The sequence below is a fragment of the Carex rostrata genome, chromosome 19, assembly GCF_964058835.1.
Source record: "Carex rostrata chromosome 19, lpCarRost1.2, whole genome shotgun sequence".
Taxonomy (NCBI): Eukaryota; Viridiplantae; Streptophyta; class Magnoliopsida; order Poales; family Cyperaceae; genus Carex; species Carex rostrata.
This window is the reverse complement of record NC_135936.1, coordinates 1,839,411-1,856,284: the sequence shown is the minus strand read 5'-3', so window position 1 is coordinate 1,856,284 and position 16,874 is coordinate 1,839,411. Positions and strand designations below refer to the sequence as shown.

Genomic DNA, 16,874 nt, shown 5'->3' with positions numbered 1-16,874 from the left:
TTAGGTTTTGGTTAGATCAGTGGTACCAAAATTGCTCCCTCTCAATCAAATATTATTCTTTATTTTCTAAATGTATTAATAAAACAGTTTTGTTAGCCGATGTCATACACACTCAAGGGCAGATTTTGAAATTTAGAACCGAATTGATAGGTGTAGATTATAGGGAATGGTTAGAATTGCTTGCCATTGTTAGTGCTACTTCTTTCACTTTGCCTTACGACAAGATAGACTGGAGATGGGACAATTCAGGGAAGTTCTCAACTCACTCAATTTATACTATTCTAAACTTTGGAGGGTATCAACCAACTAATGCTATGGTCTGGTGGCAATTACCAATACCCCCTAAAATAAGGATCTTCATGTGGTTAGTTTCCCACAATTTAATTTTGACCAAAGATAACCTTACTAAAAAAGGTTGGACAGGTAACACTCAGTGCCATATATGTGGTCAGCTTGAAACAGTAGATCATTTATTCTTACAATGTGATTTAGCTCAACAAGTTTGGTTTTGGTTAGGAAAAAGTCAAGAGGTAATGCACCTCTGGCACAACTGGGATAGTTTGATCCAGTTTGCTTACTCCCTTACTCTTGTGAATCGAATAGGTTTTCTAATTGTTTTAAGTGCTGTTACATGGTCTCTTTGGAAAAATAGAAATGAAATGTGTTTTAATAATACTCCAGCTAAAACAGCTAGAACAATGATTATGCTGATAAAATCTTTATGCTTGTATTGGATAGGTATGCTGAAGAAGAAGACCAAACAATCGATTGAAGAGTGGCTCCCCATCGTTGAGGATGCCATTCCAATTAGTTAGTTCATGCCTCTCTCCATGGTAGTGCTCCAACCTCCTGCTGAGGGCTCCGAGGCCACTTGATGGCAGATGAAGACAGATTCACCATTTTGCTCTACTTATCTAGTTTACCTTAGCCCCCTTATGAGTGGCTTAGTTTTAGCTAATCTGAAATATTTTTGGACTTTAGCTCTATTTATTATGGTTGTTGTATGAACTATTTGCTGTTTTTGTGACTTGATATTTTCTACTCTCAGTTGAGGTGTTCCCTGTTTGGAGGGCACACTAAAACTAATTTTGTAATTATCCAATTTTAGTAATATGAAATGGGCTTCTGCCTTCTTTTTTTTTTTTTTTTTAAAAAAAAGAAAAAGAAAAAAGAAATGTACTATAGGCCAGAATATTTATGGGCCATATTAATAGTTAATATGGATCAACTCTTTATTGGGCTAGGTCCGAATTTCTGATATTCTGATATGATCTGAAATGGATAAGTCTTCTGAAAGGGTTCAACGAATTGATGCCATGAATAGGCTCAAATGAACTGGTGCATATGCTTTATAAATATGCAGTGATCTGTTCAGAATTCGGTGGCTATTATTATTTAGATTTTCGGAAAAAGAAAGAGAGACAGAAAGAAAGAGGGGCTGTTAATTCGGTACTAGCATATCGAATTACAGAAGTTTATCAACCTGTTCGTGTGGATACTGATAGAAGTGTGACTGCTGGGCTGTTTCGTGAATCTGACACGGAAGGAAATGAGAAGAAGGCTACCGCTGGACTAGACTTGAAGTTTCCGCTGCGCGTCTAGTGGTAAACTCTGTTTTAATCCTAGAATTAGTTTTATACATGGATTCTGATTTTCGGGTAGTGAACAAATCTTGAACTGAATCGAATTGTTGCACTTTAACCTACCCGAAAACCCTACAGTGACACCCCAACAATATATTGAAAAAGAAAGTATAATTCAAAAAAGATCAGGCTCTTACCTTTTAGTATCAGTAAAAATAATAGCCCGACAGTGGTTTGACACTTTGACTGTTATTTCTACAAAATAAAAATGTGTAGAGAGTAGGGGTAAATCTGATAAAGAAATATTGACATGTCACAAGTCGGTTAATTTGAGTTGAGTTGATCGGACGGACGAATTATAAAATTTTCATCCAATATGATTTGATGTTCGAGACATTAGCTTATTTACATATTTATTGATTTATTAACCGAAGTGCTGAAAGCATATTAAATATTTAATTGAATTGAAGGTGTAATATTTATATTTAATGAAGACATTTGTATCTTTCTTCTTTTTTGTTTTTACGGATGTGGATATTAATTTATTGATGGCAACTTAAAGTATATTAAAAAATTGTGAAAATCGTAACTGTGGAATCATTGACTAGAGGTCAATCGGAAAAAACTAACAAATAATCATACTCATTAGAAAACCTACAGTAAGTAGTGTTGACTATACGTGTGTATTAGTGTCAAATTAGGAAAAAAAAAACGAGCATTCGGTAGAAATTTATTTTGATTAGACATGCTAAAAAATGTATTATTCTAGATTTGTTTGGTTGCAAAATAAGGGGAACTCATTTTTACAGCGTAAGATTCTGTGCGTACAGCGTTTGAATTTTTCATGGACTAAAATGCCCTTCTACTCTTTTCTCCCCCGCGACACTCCCGTTTTTTTTCTGATTTTTTTTTTTGCTGTGGGTCCGTCGGTCAGAGGAAGAAGAGGGGAAAGAATAGGGGTCCGGACCTGAAGTAGGGAATTGATTTGGGTTAAATCCTCTCCAAAAATTAAATCCAAGCTTTGAGATTTGTGCTATTTTCATTTAAACGGCTACATGCAATTCTGATTTGAATGGTTAATTTATTTTATAATTTCTAATTTATCATGTAGCGATTCAAGATCAGATTCTTATGAAACATTCTCAGGTATTAGCATTTGAACTTCTTGGTTCTTATGAAACCAAACTTAAATGTTTATTATTGAGTTAAAAAAAAATTATTAAGAGGGTAACTTAGTTGAATAAATATAATAAAATAAAATAACTTGTGTAAAGAAATAAATAAATAGATTTGTACTTAGTCGAATAAATATACAAATTTTCACACGAATAATTTTTATATATAAGTTACAAATTTTATTTATTTAGGAATTATAAAGATGTGACTTTATAATTTTATGTATATATATACACACTATTTGATATTGAACTATTTAGATTTAAAAAGTCAAATTATAAGCACGTAATAATATTCGTACGACACTGTAATATTTTACAAACATTCGATTCAAAATTTGGACAAAAACAGATTTTTAACAAATTAAATGAGTACATATTGAATTCTAGTTTGTTGGAACCTTTGGATGCAACTCACCTCGGAATTTTGGAAAAAGGGGAACAGGGCCCAACTTTGGTTCGACTACCTAGGGGTGTCAACGGGTACGGTACGGATCGGGTGGAGGCATTTTCATACCCATACTCATTAAAATTGACCTTACTCATATCATATCCTTATCTATTAAAAATTGGCCGTACCCTACCCTACCCTATTCTTACCCGTTAATATTATCAGGTAACAAAAGGGTAGCGAGTAAATAACGGATAATACTAATTAGAATTTTTTAGATTTTGAAGTATTGTACAAATTATATTTTACTCATTACATTACCGTCTAAATTGCTTTTACTAATTATAATTTTTATTGCAAAAACACACATTTATTTTGTTTCACTGGATAAGTCAATTTTAATGGTGTTTACTGTTATGGTACTTTTATCTAAATCAATGAAAAATTAAGACACATGAATGATAAAAAACATACTTACAGTGTGTGGTTGTCTTCTATGATTCCGTTTCAATCCGAATTTGAAATTTATGAGGAAAGATTGATGTGGAGGATTGAAATAGAAAGTCAAATTGACACTCGATAAATTGAAGAAGAGCCAGATTTTTACTGATTATATTTCCTTTCCTACAATGGAGTAAAAAGGAAAGGTAACAATAGAATAGCAGAAAAATATATCAATTATGAATTATCAAAGATACAAAATTAGGGGCACTGAAATGAAATTATAGAAGAGTAAATTTGTATTGAATTGGATATATATAAATTTAGATTTTATAATTACCCTATAGGGTAATGGGTACGAAATTGTCATTATCCATATCCGCACGCATTTGGTTAACGAAAAAAAATTCTTACCCATACTCATATCTAATAAGTTAACGAAAAAAAAAAAATACTGATACCCGTCTTATCAGATATGATACGGATCGGATAAATGGCTAAAAAGGTACCATTGACACCCCTAATGATTTAAGTGCGGGTCACTGCCTGCTATATTTTCCAACAATAGTCAAAAAGTATAATCAACTTATGTTACTATGATGTAGACGAGTTGTTCTTAGCAAAACTACTTTCGTCGTAGCTCTCTGTGTTATTTGCCCCTAGCTTCTGAATTCATATCCACTCCAATACCTTACTGGGTAGAATGAAATCTGAGTCATCGGTTTTAGTTTGGCACGAATGTCAAAACAGATACAGTATTTCAAATGATACCAAATTAATTTTAGTCCACTGCTCAGTAACATAAGATTAAAAACTCAAGGAGTACTAAGAAACTAATGGTCGGCTGTCGTAATTCCTGAAAGAAATTTAAGAAAGGAATAGAGGTGTCTTAAGGTCCGACTAGAGAATTAAAATCATGGCAAAAGGTGGTTAAATGATGTGATCTTAATCCGCAGTAAAGAATTATTGTTAGATAGAATTAAGCTGTTAAGGAAACTAAAGAAAATAGGTTAAGTCTTAAAAAATCTTAATTAATCTTTGTTGCTGAATTTGGTCCCCGAAGTATGATGTATATGATACGTAATTTAAAATCCTAGGCAAACATATTTAAATATATGAGGCAAACATATTTAAAATCCTAGGCAAACATATTTAAATATAGATCGGATATTATATTGGTTTTATACATTAAACAATATATGAGGCACAAACATATTTAAAATCCTAGGCAAAATCCAATTATTAGTATTTCTATCGGTTAGATCTGTATAATCGATAAAAGTAAATTAAGTACTTAGACGAACTTGATATTCAATATATACATGATATACATAGATAATTCAATAAATATTCAACATTCTATATAAACATTCAACATTCAACTTACATATTCATAATACAAGTAATATATTCAATATTAATTCAACATAAAAAAACATACAAATTAAAGGCAATATGGTTAGCAAAAAGGAAGAAATTAAGAGGAAGAAGAGACAACAATAATATTGTAAATAACGGTTAGAAAAGGTTCTGCTAAGCGATTAATCAGTACGTATATGGTCGATTAATCGAAATTATGTGGACGATTAATTGTTTTTATTAAAATTATGTGTATATATTCATAATTGATTAAAAATGATTATTTAATTTATCAAACTTATCAAATAAATTTAATTTAACTTAATTCTATTATTATAACATGATACGTACTACGCTTATTTCTTTTTAACAATACATACACACTTTACATGTGTAAGTAACACATTTAAGCTTTTTAAATAATATGTTTTAAATAATATAACATATTATTTAAAAGAAATAAAACATTCCAAGATAAAATCACTAAATTTAATTTATGATAACAACTTAATTTCATATATGAACATGTCGTACTAATTGAAAAATTACATCAATAAATAAGAAAACTATAGGGTATATAAATAATAGAAGAATTAATCAATTTTAAAGTAAGAAGAAATAACATACATAAAACATATTGGATGTATATCCAAGCACAAATAAAACTATAATACAAAATTTATAAAACTTATTAGTACACACAGTGACATAAACAAAAAAATAATAATGTAAAAATAAATATTCAATGGAATAAACAAGCAATTAAACGGGAATAAACAAAATAATTGAGAATAAACAAAATAATCAGGAATAAACAAGAATAAATGGAATAATAAGGAATAAACAGGAATAACGACCGATTAATCAGAAAAATCTGCAAACGGACCACCGATTAGTGTATTCGTAACTGTTTGACCGTTGTTAACAATTAAACAGACATTTAATAGGATGTTAAGGCCGTTTTTTACAACATTGAGAGAGATGAGAGAAATTAATTTGATTTGACAGGGAACAGTGTGAAAATTAATGACCTCGATTAGGGTATTAATACAAGGGCGGGTACGGGTACCCCGGGTATACCCGGGACGGGTACGGGTACGGGTAGGACGGGTACAAGGGTATACGGCTACGGGTATGGCGGGTATATTTTTCAAAAACCACACCCTACCCGTCCTATACCCGTACCCGTGTACCCTTGACGGGTAAGGCGGGTACGGGTAGGGCGGGTACGGGTATTTTATTTATTTTTTTCTGTTTTCTTTTTGTTTTTCTTTTTTTTCTGTTTTTTTTTCTGTTATTTTTTTTTCTGTTATTTTTTTTTCTGTTATTTTTTTTCTGTTTTTTTTTTCTGTTTTTTCTGTATTTTTTTCTTTTTTTTTGAACGGGAAAAAAAATCAAATTTTGGGTTTGAATTTGAATTAAAGTGGGTCGGGTATAAGGGTACGGGTACGGGTAAGGGTAGACGGGTATCCGGGTAGGGTAAAGTCGGGTACGGGTAAGGTCGGGTACGGGTATGGTCGGGTATGGTATGGTCGGGTATGGGTCCAAAAAATCCCGTCCGGTCCGTTTTTTGCCCGTACCCGCGTACCCGAGTACCCGACCCATACCCGGGCTCGGGCACGGGTACCCCGGGCGGCGGGCACGGGCGGGTATGGTCGGGTATACCCGACCCGGGTTTTATTAAACCTCTAACCTCGATCCAGTTAATATGCACGAAATTGAAGTATCTAAATTCTAATGGTTGAAAACACAACTAATAAAACAAGTTTGTTTTGCTATCGGGACTAATATATTAACCAATATTATATGATAATGAAATATTTCTATCGGTTAGGATTATAATGCACATCTTCTGTTAGTTCTTGAGAACGCTATTGATAGAATAATATTTCAACTCATTTATTAACTTGTCACAATACCGTTAGTCTTTCGGTTTCAAATCAAAATTGATTTAAATCGTTAGAAAATGAGCGTTAAGAGATTCTATTTTTATAGCAGTGTCATAAGGCAGCCAGTTCTTTCCTTATCCTTGAGTGAATATGAAGATGTGAAAAAGTTGTAATTAGACAACAATAAATAACTGTGGGCTTCCACTATGTTGCAAAATGCCTGTCAACTTCGCATAAAAAATCTAAGTATCTAACAGAATTCAACCAGTGTAGTAAAATACAGCTTATATAATTGCATATGTGTACGAAGTTAAATTTCGCATAAAAAATCTTTATACAGTAGTCCGATCTATGTATACAGTTCCGTGTGCAGCCGCATATATATGCACGTATAATATGCCCGCATATCCATCTTATTTCTTTTACAGCCGTACAAATTAGTAATGTATGCTTTTATGTTTTGACTGATTTTACAAATAACCTGCAACTATTCATGCTTTCATCTTTTTAAATATTAATATATATATCTGCATTCGTGCATGATTATAGATCATGTCTGTTACGAGTTTTCAGATTTATTAACCGAAGTGACATATATTAAATATTTAATTGAATTGAAGGTGTTATATTTATATTTAATGAAGACATTTGTATATTTAAGTTCGTATAAAAATCCACATATATAGTAGTATGTGGTTATTTTTTGTATACCGCATGAAAATCGTATTTGAAAACATTAAATTAATATTGAATCCTCATCTATTTCTAACATATTTTCAATGTTACTCAAAAAGTTAAAAATATCTAAGTTAAACATTCTAAATTGATTCTACGTTTGATAGAACAATATTTTTGTCTCTGTCTCGCAACTTTTCCGAATTATTTTGATTTACTTTGTATCTTTCTTCTTTTTTGTTTTTACAGAAGTGACATTAATTAATTATTGATGGCAATTTAAAGTACGTTGAAAAATTGTGGAAATCGTAAGTGCATGTGGGACCGTTGACTAGAGGTCAATTGGAAAAAGCTAACAAATAATCATACTCATTAGAAAAGCTACAGTAAGTAGTGCTGACTAGACGTGTGTATTAGTGTCAAATTTGGAAAAATAACCGAGCAATCGCTAGGAATTTATTTTGATTATACGTGCTAAAAAATATTTGTTATTCTTATAATAGCTTTTTTGCTATTTGTTTTAATATTAAAATAGTAAAATTTCACTTTTTATAAGAATAAACTATTTTAATAAGATAAATAAATTGGATTCTCTATTCTAGCTTTTTAAATTTAACTAAACACACAATAAGCTATTATGAATGAAAGCTGTTAACAGCCTCCGGACAAAGAATATGGTCGTCTTCTTGGCAAATCATTAGAAGTTGAGGTTGCATGAAAGAGGTTACATGGATAGTATGGTTCACGTGCGTCACGTGGTTCATCTGAAAACAGAGAAATTAACGAACGAGTTTTCAGAGGTATGTTAATGCCTCCGTGTGGTTGTTAGTTGATAAGATCATTACAGAAGGTGCGCTATGGCTAAAGCATTGCTAGCTTTGAGCAGATAGTATTTTTTATTTTTTTATTTTTTTATTTCCTGATTTTGTGCTCATGAAGATTTGTAAGTTTAGGGCTCGTACACGAGCATGTAAAGATGGACGTTATAAGGCTAATGCAAAATACTGGCAGCATCTGTCAGGGAATTTAAAAAAAGAAAAGAAGAAGCAGCAGTCTCCGGAAATCAATCACTGGATTTAACTGAAAAGTGTCTTTAAACCTCCAGTTTAATTAACAGATTATGTAAACTTAAATACTAAATTATATAAACCGATTCAATGAATTATGCAAATATAACAACTTTGCATTACGCCATTACCGTGAGGTCCCCAATAAACCTCCAGTTTAACAGCTTTAATCGCTTTGACTGAGACTACTTGTAGACTTTTGACCAGATCATTGGGATCACGTACATCTAGAAGATCTTTAACAACTTTTTAGAACTAGTAACTAACAAGACCACATTAAAATTCTGTAAATAGATACATGACATACATGTAAAAAAACATTTTAAAAAATTTAATTTTTTTTCAAATCTGCATCAAGATGCTATTTTCAATTATTTTGAATATTGTAAACCTTATCATATAACTTTGTAGATAGTTTTATCGAATACTGTAAATCGGTAAAAAGAAAAATCAAATTTTAATTTTGTTTCACAATTTTATTTTTTTAAATTTGAATCTAGATGCTACATTTAATTGTTTTAAATTTTGTAAACATTATCACATAACTCTGTAAATAGTTTTTTTTAAATATTGTAAAAGATTAAAAAAAAAAATGTCCATTTGAAGTATTGGAATGTTTTTGGGATATATTTTATATTACTTTTTCGTATTGGGTTGTCCCCCTTAAAGTAAATATGAAAAAGGAGAATAGATTGGAATAAAGATTTCATTCTAACTGAATAATAGTTAACCGCATAGGTATAAATACTTCAGTGCATAGGTATAAATACTTGTAATATTTGATATTATTACTATTAAATGTCAGCAGTGTCATATGTGGAAAATACTAGGTATAAATACTTAGATTTCGAGGTATTGGTTAATTTTTTTATTTTCAATTTTTTTAGTAGGTTAATAACTAGTTTAGTTAATTTTTAATTTTAGGTTTTGTGTGTATTGGTTTCAAAATGAGTCTAATGGTATACATTTACACTGGTGGTGATGTTTTAACAGACCATAATGGGGTTTATTATAGTATCAGGCCTGTTACTGTGATTCTGGTAATACCAAGTACTGATTTAGTGGGGATTAAATCAGTTAGTTGTCAGAGTTTGGGAGTAGATCAGGGTCAGTATGACCTTAATATTCAGGCCAAAATTAACATGCCCACTAATTCAGCACAAACCTAGTTCCAACTGTTTCCAGTTCAAAATGATGGAGACTGGCAGGTACTGTACAATCAAATCATGAGTTTTTCTGAGGGTGGATACGAGGTAATTGAACTATATGCTGAGGTTACCCGAGTCCGGCGTAGCAATCCAATTATGAGGTTAATCCAGGGCCGTAGTCGGGTTAACTCATCTGGCTCAAGTCCTTCCCCTTTAAAAAACTATTTTCTTCAAAAAAATTTAATTATTCATAGTTTATTAACAAATGATTCGAGATCCAATACGATAAGACTCTTGGGGGATTTGACAACTACAACGAGTTCGAGATAATCTCCACACTAGAGAGAGTTCACGCTTTCATACCTAACGATTCTGGCTAGTTTACCAAAGCCAATTTCAAATATTTGGATCAAACAAATCATAATAAAATGCTAAAGTACTTCATTTAAATTCTTAATTAACAATTAAACAAATTAACACTAGAAATGCAAAATAGGACTTCTCTTATTATTGTGCAAAATTAATTACAATTCTAGAAGGTTTGTTCGGATTTAGCACCGAAATTTTTATATATAGCATAAAAAAAAATCCAAATCACTCCATAATCTCCATTGACACCTCTAACTGTACGATTCTACTATGTTTCAAATGCCAGTCAACTTCTGGCTATATTTTCCAACATTAGTCAAGGTCTTCAAGGATAATGTAAATGACACAAATTAAGAGAAATATGAAAAGAGGTGATGACAATCTATTTGTCTTTTAATAGAATATTTAAGTGGAGAGTGCGAGTCTATTGAAAAGTATGAAGATTGGAAGTATGGAACTATATATGTGGCGGTTGACTCCAGGTCTACTAGGTAAAATGATGGACTAAAACGGAAAACTTGAAACAGAATCAATTTTTTAAATTTTTATTTCCACCTTCTTACAAAAACTCTTTGCAACTTCAATTACAAGAAATTAGGGCATGACTCCAATTTTTTCTCAAAAAAAAAAGAATCAGTTCTTGAAATTTCAATTTTTTATGGTGATTCAAAATAAGTTTACTTTGTTTGCAACAAAAAAAAAAAAAAAAGTTTACTTATTTGGACTTCAGAGTCAGTTGTCTTACTATCTAATCTATTAAAGGCGTAGTACACCGACTCAAAAGTTTTTTTAAGGTTAGCTAGCAAGTGCAGCTAATATTTGTATTGATAAGAAAAATTTATTTACATAGTCCTAAAATTAATAGTCCTCTCTAACTAATTTTTGAAGTTCAATGACATAATTAAATGTCTACGTACTGACAATTGTATTAACAATAAAAAAAAATTATTGTAATTCAATCAGGAAAGTTTTTACATCAACGGATCGGACTCAAAGTTATTACTGTGCTAAATTCATAGATGATTTATAGCTTTTTTTACTATCAAACCTATCAAAGGCCAATGCAATATTTTTGTATTATATTTTATATTACTTTCTCGTGTCGGAATATCCCTTTAAAGTAAATATGAAAAAGGAGAATATAGATTGGAATAAAGATTCTATTTTAACTGAACAACAAAGAAATTAAGTGGAATTGTAGGGGAAAAGAAGTAAATTGAGTTTAAACTTTTACAGTTAAATTCATGTTTTTTTAAGTAGATTCCTCTACATTCTCATGAATCGATTCTCTATTGAGTTGGGCTACGGTGCTATGCATATATAGTGTCATCTTATGCTATGCATTTTTGAACCGTTGAATGAGCTTTAAGATTAGTGCATAATCATTTTAGCCTCCTACATCTTGCCTCGCGCCTACAGCCCCCTCCCGCCGCCTCCTACTCTCACAAATTTAATTCATTTCTACCATATCGTATCGCTTATTAGAAATGTCACCAACGATGAAATCTGGCCTCTAGGCATAAAACTGCAGGTACATCTCAAACCTTCTGTGCAATTGTTAAAGTGTGAATGCAAGAGTCACTACTTTCTATGCCATATGGAAATCTAAATTGTTATTTGGTATTTCTGAAAAAATACAGGGCATTTTAATAAATGGATAGTTGTCAAGACCGCAAATCAAGACGGTACAAAACGACAATCTGATTATCAATGTCTACAACATCCTCACTGACCGCTTATCTCTTGGTATCTCATTTAATCTGTCTACAAACTCAGGACTAAACCCTTCCCCGGTTCAGCGACCAAATCTTTTAGCGACTACTGATATTTCTGTCAATTTCTGTTAACTTCTCATCCAGCAAAAATTTTCGCACTAATCTCAAAGCTCATCCAACGATTTAAAAATGCATAGCACAAGATGACACTATATATATATGCATAGCACCGTAGCCCAACTCTTCTCTATTTGATCGATGGAGTGACGAAATTAATAGTTTATGAAATGAAATTGACTCATTTTATAAATATTCTTCTATTCTTCCACTTTTATTTTAAGACGACTGAAATAGTACGAAATAGAAAATTATTTTAAATTTTATTTGTTCACTATTCCACTTATAGCTAAACAGGCCTTATGTGGCATAAAGAAAGCATATCATATAAGGTTTTGACCCTTAATTTATAAATAGTTTTAAGTATAAATTTTTAAATGTGAAGACACAATAAAGAAGTCCTCCAGTCCCTCAACAAATAAATAATATGATATTTAACAAATAAGGATAAGAATAATTTTAATTAGATATTTGTATTTAACAAATTAATAAGCATAAGATTTGTATAAAAATAATTTTATTTAGATATGTACGTATAGCCGTATAGATATCAAAACACATCCACCCAACATATAAGAACATATCCTAATAGAATAGGAACTAGTTTTCTAACCTTCTTGAAAATTAAATAGATGCACAAGGAAGCACATGTTATTCTCTCTATTATATTTGTAAAAAAGTAGGCCACGGTCTATTTATATTTTATTAACCAAGGGAAGGAAATATTCACTAGACATTGAAAAGAAGTTACAAGATTAAATATAAATCCTAACATCTGCCAATGAACAGAGTATCTGTTAATGGGGGTGCACACTTCATGAATCGTTCGTGACTAATTAGAAACGAAAATCCTCTGATATAGAACAGGCGTCACGTGCTTGGAAGTCCATTCCTAATAGCCTATAGGAACCCAAAAGGGTAAAGGGGTATCATTTTCACTTGGGGAGTGCTAAATTAAGTGCACAAATTCAATTTTTGAGAGCAGAGAGAAAACTTTGTCCTTAATTCCAATTTTGTCCTCGCTCTCTCTTTCTAATTTAACTAAGAAACAGGGTGGGACCTAAGAAAAATTAACTAAAATTTTCAATTCCAACTTAATTAAGAAATCAAGTGGGCCTTCGCATTAACTAAAACTTAAAGTACAAATATACTATTATATTAACTAAAATTTTCTGATGAATAATATAAAATATGAAAGTTTTGGGAAGGGGCTGTTATAAATACGGAAGTTCTGATACCAACACGAGCTATACAAGTATCGACACCATAACTCATCAATTTAGATTATTAGGGCTGGTTCGGCATTTAAATGGGTTGGGGAATGGACATGGTAATTGAACTGATTTTTACTGTGCTCGTGGGAAAAAAAATTTAGTCTGAGTGAATTTTCTTTTTCCCACGCGCACAGTAGCGCACCGAACAGGCCCTTATAGTGTATATAGGATGACATATAAAATGACAACAATTGGATGACATATACAGTTTAGGCCTTCTTGTACTTGCAGAAAGAACTATAAACTAAAGCAATAATCATAATTAATAGCTGGAAAAGATAACCGGAGAGAGTAGGACTCTGATTTGGATGGGATTATTGAAATTCAAACAACACACAGACCCAAACTGACATGATAATCTTCTAAAAATTGATTGGCCTTAGCTGGTCACTTCGCAATTTTGAAAAACAAAAAAAATAAAATGTATTAATAGAGCTGACAAAATTTGAACTCCACAAGGTTCTGTCCAACCTGAATTTGAACCTAATTCGAAAATATTAAAAAACCTCAGTATACCTTATCGAAACCCATTTGTTTTGAGACGCATAATAACTCTAAATTGAAATGTCGAAACTCAATTTTATTCTGATTTACCCACTTATTTGTATTTAACCATATTTCATATGAATGAAGGTAAAGTACATGAACTAGCAATGACTGGTAACAAAGGATGTACTGAAGGCAAGTCTTGAGGCTAAAGTGATGTTATCGTGTCATATATATCTGTCATAGCCACGAAACCAGGTTGGAATGGTGAGGCCTTATGAGTCATGCTGGTCCGATAAAGCTTATCATTTACCACTGAGAATTCTCATATGTTTTGTTTTACAATATTATAATTTGAACATAATTTTATAGATTTCTTCCAAGATTTTACATAATTTACAAATCAAATTACCAATCACCCATCACTCATCTACAAGCAGTACTGATTAATTTACAATGGTGCCTGTGTAATATTTCACATGTACATTGTGAAATTATATATATAAAAAAATGGCTTTAGCTTGTTAATATTGCAGCTAAAGGTGATTTGCTGGTTTGCTCGTATTGTTTGTGCAACAAGATGGGGAGCCAACTTGCTGACAAAATTTTCAAAACAATACAAGCTAACCATGAAGTGCCTTTTGTCGTATGCATCTGGCATAGTTATGACTTATGAAGTGCTTTTGGATTTGACTTTCTGCTATTGATTGAGGAAAGAAATAAATTTACACCTTGTTTGGATGGAGAGTAGAGGAAGGGAAGGAATGGAAATAAACAAAAACTTTCCGTTGAATCGTGTTTGGTTGTTAAAATTATGTCGGAGGTGAAGGGTATAGGAGGTGAAAGGTTTAATCTTGTATCATTATAATTAATAGAATTGGTTTCCCTTCCAAATTGGGGTATAACGGATGGAAATAAATTTTGTTACAAATATTTTTAGAAAAAATAACACAAATGTCTAATCCTATATTTTACATATATAATTCTCATACAAGATTTTTTCCTCAAACCTACAACAGTCACCGAATTTCTCATTAACCTCCTAAATTTTAGTCAACCAAACAAAAAATAAGACAGAAAGGAAAGTTTTATTTTCTCTCATTAATCATCCAAACACGAAGAGGTTAAATATGTTAATCTTTCTTTCTATTCCATTCCATTCCCTTCTATTCTTAACCTCCTATTCCTTCCTCTACTCTCCATCCAAACATGGTGTTAATAAAATAAAATTTTATTTTGTTCTGATTTTCTTTCTAATTAATCCACTTATTTCCATTTTTGCATATCAAATTAAAAAGTATTTTTTTCTCATGGCCACTCTGTTTCTTAGTTAAAACGGAAAGAAAGACCCACTCGATTTCTTAATTAAATCGGAAAGAGAGAGCAAGGGCAAAACTGGAATTCAAAGACAGTTTTCTCTCAGCTCTCAAAAATTTAATTTATGCGCTTAATTTAGCACTCCCCTTCTCACTTGATTGCGGTACCCGGCAGTGTTGAACTGCTTGGCATAAGAGACTTGAAGGGAGTGGTACGTGGTACCAACTACCAAAAGTGTTGAGCTGCTTGGGAAAAGAGATTTGATTGGAGTGGGTGAGATGTGAGATGGTTTATGCCATCTTATTAATTTTCATTTTTTGTTATTCGGTCCATATGATATGAGGACATATTATAGGGAGATCAATAGGTATATTCGTTGTGGAATCGTGAACCATTGGAGCCAAGTTAATAAACCCCATTCAATTATAAATGGCCATGTTACCATAAGAAGATAAATCAATAGTTATTACAGAGGATTATTTCCAATAGTATCAGGATCATGAATCATATTAATTTCACAACTCAATTTATTATTAAAACGCAATAATTTATTCAGGCAGCACAAAGACATATATGAGTGTAGTGTACACATCACAAGATCACCTCTTTATTTATCCATGTTACATATATAAGTTTCATTTGAAAGCCTATACGCATACATATATATGTTCTTCCATTATCGTTCTTCAACTCTTTCGTCTAATTGTTGATTAATCTTCTATGGGTTTGCTTCAGGATGAGTGCAATGGTTGGCTGTACTGCAGCCCGGAGCCGGATGAATCTATGGTTGGCCAGGACGTGTGGTTACTGCGGGCCTGTTACGGTTGATAGGGTTACCGTACGAGATATCTGTATCATGCAAAATATAAAATGAAAAAGAAATTATGTCATTAGTTGAGTGATGTTAATTATAATTGAACTCTAATGTCATGTACAAATGCAAACCATATATAAACATTAGGTAGTTTGCCAACAGTACACATCCTTTTTTGCATGTATCGAAAAATTTAACTTAATTGAAACTTGTAGGAGTAACTAAATTCAAAATTTTGGATCACAGACAGTTTAAAACTTGACCACGCAACAGTTCTAACTTGGCAACTGCTGCCAAGATTTCAATCAAAAAAAAAAAAAAAAACTACTCGACCACAGCAGGGAAAGAGAAAAATTACCATCAATCTTGCTTTCTTCTAGGATTCGAGAGCCCTCTGCAGTAGGGAAAACGAGAGAGGTGCTAAAAAGTAGGAAGATAATGATACAGAGCATTGGAGGAGCTTTTATTGCCATTTGGAATACCACTTGCAGTTGTTTTCTTTGTAAGAGTGGTACATAACCACCCAAATGATTCCACTATATATAGAGTGAAATTTCGCATATGTACCTATGTATTTTTCATTAACTCATCTCTATTAAAACTGGGTCCTTTCTTCGCTAAAATTACCACAAGTCATTGGTCTCTGTTTGGTCCCACACATTTAAAATTTTTGCATCCGATATATCTAATTAACTAGGGCTGTCAAAAAAGCTCGTGGCTCGCTCGTGGCTCGCCTCTAGCTCGCTCGCTAACAGCTCGCTCGGTAGTGGACCGAGCTGTTAACGAGCTAGCTCGGCTCAGGCTCGGGCCAAAATAAACGAGCTGAGCCAGGGGTCAGCTCGGACCGGGCCAGCTCGGCTCGTTAAGCTACAGTGGATTTAGGGTTTAGTCCCGTATAATTTTAAGTTCAGTTCCATTTTCAAAGGTGTAATTATGCAAAATTGATGTATTTTCAGTTTGGAAAGAAATGATATGGGCTTTAGTTGCTTGAAGATGTGCCTGCTAGACAATTTCTTAAATTTTTTTAATGGACTTTTTTATTTTTTTTTTATTT

The 16,874-nt window shown here is 32.2% G+C and overlaps 1 long non-coding RNA gene across 1 annotated transcript; it reads right to left on the bottom strand.

The window, feature by feature from the left end:
- Positions 1 to 15,508: 15,508 nt before the first annotated feature.
- Positions 15,509 to 16,405, bottom strand: LOC144571890 (uncharacterized). The gene is made up of 2 exons (XR_013517607.1): positions 16,179 to 16,405; positions 15,509 to 15,855 (listed from the first exon to the last, which is right to left on the bottom strand). It is a non-coding gene; the product is annotated as an uncharacterized LOC144571890 (long non-coding RNA).
- Between the last annotated feature and the right edge of the window lie 469 nt (positions 16,406 to 16,874).